This window comes from Echinops telfairi, unplaced genomic scaffold (genome assembly GCF_000313985.2).
Source record: "Echinops telfairi isolate 266 unplaced genomic scaffold, ASM31398v2 ScPeMD7_60;HRSCAF=208, whole genome shotgun sequence".
NCBI classification, from domain to species: Eukaryota; Metazoa; Chordata; class Mammalia; order Afrosoricida; family Tenrecidae; genus Echinops; species Echinops telfairi.
Window position 1 is genome coordinate 12,672,854 of NW_022103958.1, and position 4,607 is coordinate 12,677,460.

Sequence of the window (4,607 nt, forward strand, 5' to 3'; positions counted from 1 at the left end):
CTTCTGGGTGGCAGTGTTGGCATGCCAAAGTTGCCACCATGACCAAAGTTGCCATGACCTTAGTCAGGGAGGCCACATAGTTGATGGTGCAGGAGGCATTGCTGACAAACTTGAGGGTGTTGTCATAGTTCTCATTCACCAACTTGAGGTCATTGGCAAAAGTGGCAGAGATGATCATCTTTGGGACACCACCTTTCAAGTGAGCCCCAGCCTACTCTATGGTTCTGAAGACATCAGTGGACTCTATGACATATTCAGCATGAGCTTCATCCCACTTGTTGTGGGCGTGATCTCACTCCTGGAAGATGGAGATGGACTTCCCATTGATGATATGCTTCCCACTCTCAGCCTTAATGGTGCCATTGAACTTGCTGTGGGTGGAAAAAGTGGAACGTGTAGACCATGTAGTTCAGGTCAATGAATGGGGTCATTTGTGGCAACAATGTCCACTTTGCCAGAGTTCAATGCAGCCCTGGTGACAGGGCTCCCAATGTGGCCAAATCCAACCTTCATCATCTTGTCCCCAGGATGCAGTTGGGATAGCATGGGAATTGAAAGGTGTGATTGCTTGTCACACAAGGAAGAGCAGAGATGCCAACAATTATTTTTTACTATAACTATGATGTATCTATATTTATTACATTAGGAAAACTATGACATATTGTTTGGGGCGAGTTTCTTAAACAAACAATAAACAAACTATCTTGAAAATGTTAAAGAGCAATACTTACTAGGCAGGGGAGATGCCATGATCAGGAAGGTGGTTTTCCCAGGGTGAGGCTTATTCATTGTACTCTAGATGTGCTGACCCCTGCGATTTTCCCAAATGCGGGAAACTCGACTGCATACATTGTGGTAGTGGGGGGCTGCGTTTGCATTCTCCCCTGAAAAAAAAAATGTTAAAGAGCAATGTTGTTACTTTTCTGGCCCAGTCCCTGATATTTCAAATAGCCTCAAATGAATATGAAAGTTAGCTCCTGAATAAGGAAGAATAGAGAATATTTAGTACATTTGAGTTATTGTGTTAACTAAGAATATTGACAGTGACAAAGATAAACAAATCTGACTAGGAAAAAGTATAGTCAGAATGCTACTTAGAAATCAGGTTAGCATGACTCATCTCACATTATTTTGTGTATTTTGTCAGGAGCATCGTATTTGTTCTTGATTTTCTAACTGGCTTATTTCACATTTCATTACATGACTATCCTTTGTCTTCTTGGGTCATTATTTGAAATTGTCTATCCATATCTTTTTGTCATTTCTTCAATTCATCTTAGCTTCTGTACATTCAAGAATAAGTTTCAGTATTTTATGAATGTCTATTTTGTAATTTTGTTTTTTAAAATACTTTTAAATGATGCTTTACTTTCTTAAAATATTATATTCTTGATGATATCTCACAACCAATTTGGTCTTGAATCACTAGTGTTCAATATGTCAAATGCACAACATATTCGTAAGATGGTCTTTAAGTCCAGAGTTGCTTACATTCAAGATCATATTTTGACTCTCATGGATTTGATTTTTTTTTTCAACTTCCACCTGAAATTTTCTAAGAGCAATTCATGGTCTATCCCACAGTTGGTCTTAGACCTTGTTCTGTCTGATGATATTGAACTTCACCATGGTCTTGTTCTGCAGATGTAGCAAATTTGATTCTTGTGCATTACATCTAGCAAGATCTATAGCCACTGTTTTGTTGAAAAAAGATATTTAAAATGAAGTTATTTGCCTTGTCACCTTCGATCATGCTATCTCCAATGTTGTTTGAATCACTAAGGCCGTATTTTATAACTACCTAGCTTTCCTCTTTGTTTTCAAATTTTACATTCACATGACCACTAAATATCAATGTTGTTTCAATGTTTAATGAATTTTAGATTGCAGAAGTTGATAGAATTCTTCATAATTTGCTGTTTTTATTGGTGTATAAATTTGAATAATATGTGTATTAACTAGCCTTCCTAGCAGATATATGAATATTTTTCTAGCATTGGCATATTATAATTTTAGATGGATTTTGAAATATTCTTTTGACAATGAAGGTAATGCCCTTCTATTTCTGTTTGTCATTCCTAACAAAATAAACTGCATACTTAACATTTCTGGGAAGATGGCAATGGAGTGACACATACCAGAGGGACTGTGCAGAATTCAGCCCAGGAGAGTTGCTTAGAGGGAAATTCAACACTGCTGAAACTCAGGAGGAGCATCATAATGATAAGTAGGCACAGACCCATGGGATTTTGAGGGGCTGGGGCTTTTGGCTTACCTCAGGGGAGGCCAGCTCTGGTTTGACCTTGACCCCACTAATGTCTCTGCCAGAGCCAGGACCATTTGAAGCCCGTAGGGGGGCTTGGTCTCAACACAGCCACAGTTTGCTGCCACCTGCCTCAGGGCTTGGACTGGACACTTGCAGCCTCACAGTTATTAATCGGGGTTCAGTTACATTCTTACTTTTGTTTCCATCTCTTCTCTCTATCCACCCAGATTCTTGGAGGGCTGGGCAGGGGGTTTTCTCTCAACACAGCCACAGCTTGCCACCACCACCTCGGGGCAGGGACTAAACCCTTGCAGTTTCATGGGCTGGAATGAGGACTCAGCTATATTGTTGCTTTTGTTTTCCTCACTTTACTATATCCACACAGTCTCAGTGGGCTTAATTTTTACTTTTTTTCCCCTCCTCTTTGTCTCTCTCCTGCTCTCTCACACTCCACAGCTGAGCTTCAGACTACTCCCCTTAGCCTAGGGCATTTATGCCTGCACCACACCCAGCTAGGTGAGCTCCACTGTGTAGCTAACCCGAGGCTGTGAAAAGCCCTACTGACCTCTGCCAGGGGATATTCTGCTAAACTTCTGACCGGGGATTCCTGGTGTGTGCCTGGGGCTCTAAGGCAGCTCTGCCAGCACTCATCAACTGCTGCAGGAACCTCTGCCCAACCTCTGCAACACCATAGCAGGCAAGCCACAAGCCTCTGGGACACTCCCCTGAGAGGGAAGCCATAGGAAGATAAAGTGGTAGGTAAATTCTAGAGTGAAATTAGCTGTAGGCAGTACGGAAAAGCCTTCCTACAAGGTTCCCAGAGAGAGCCAGTGCTCTTTGACTCCCTGGAAAATGGCACCAGGCTCCTCTTAAACAATGCAATGCAAACAGGCATCAGCCCCAAAGACCTCAACGAAAAAGCAAAAAGGCAATGGCAGAAGATGTCCCTAACATAATGACATGCATAGAAGAAGCAGACATTGAGCTTCTACAGAAAGAAATATTCAGAATGCTACTTGGAGTCATACAGGATATGAGGGAAACAATACCAAAAAAGGATGTAATGATAGAGGAGATAAAGGGCATACATCAAAGGGAAATAAAGGAGCTTATGGAGGAGATAAAATCCAGTAGCAGAAACACGGACCTCGAGAATCAATTGGAGGAAGCAGAGAATTGCATCAGTGACTTGGAGGACAGTCAAACAGACTTTAACAAACGCGAGCAAAAATTTAATAAGATCATCAGAGAAGCTGAAGAAAATTTAAGAGGTATGTCTGATGCTATGAAGCAGAACAACATGAGAATTATTGGCTTACCAGAGGAAGACACAACAAAGAAGTCATCTGGAACAATGGCAAGAGAGTTCTTGGAGGAAAACTTCCCCAGCTAAATGAATGAAAACCAGGAAACTATTCAGGAGGCTGAGAGAACACCAGCTAGACTGAATCCCAAGAAGAAGTCACCAAGGCTCAAAATAGTTAAACTATGCAACTTTGAGGAAAAGGAGAAAATCAGGAGAGCACCTAGGGAAAAACAAGCAGTCACATATAAAGGTTCCCAAACAAGAATATGCTCAGACCTATCAGCAGAAACTATGAAGAAGAGGAGAGAGTGGAGTAACATATACCAAAAATTAAAGGAAAACAATGCAAATCCAAGGATACTCTATCCATCCAAACTATTGATCAAGATAGATGGAGAAGTAGGAGTCTTCCCAGACAAGGAAATCTCAAAGAATATGTTAGAAGAAACCCAGCCCTACAAAAGATTCTTGCCGACCCTGTAGGAGCAGAAGAACAACACTCACCAAGTATAAATAAGAAACTGCCACATAGAACAACCTCAGTGAGAGGGCATCAAAGGGAAAACAGACCCCAAGATAACATAGGCTAAAGGATTGAAAGAAGTCAAGAATGACACACACACACACACACACACACACACACAACACAGTAATGAGAAAGGAAAGTAGGAAAACACCCAACACAAAAGATATAAGATGACATCACAGTCTGCAGTGAAGATAATAACCCTGAATATCAATGGTCTGAATTCAGCAATTAAAAGATTGAGACTAGCAGAATGCCTTAGAAAACAGAACCCATCAATTGCTGCCTACAGAAGACACATCTCAAGGCTGACAAAAGTAGGCTGAGAATCAAAGGCAGGAGAAAAGCATATCAAGCAAACAACAATTAAAAAAAAGGAGAGGTTGCAATCCTAATCTTGGATAAAATTTACCTCAAAGTTCAAATCATAAAGAGATAAGAAGGGACACTATATAATGCTCAGGAGAATGGTAGACAACGAACCACTAAGCATTGAAAACATATATACC

General features: G+C 40.8%; 1 non-coding gene across 1 annotated transcript; it reads left to right on the forward strand.

Moving 5' to 3' along the window:
* Positions 1-723: 723 nt before the first annotated feature.
* On the forward strand, positions 724-887 carry LOC115869905. Its single transcript, XR_004046429.1, has one exon. It is a non-coding gene; the product is annotated as a U1 spliceosomal RNA (small nuclear RNA).
* The last annotated feature ends 3,720 nt before the right edge of the window (positions 888-4,607 follow it).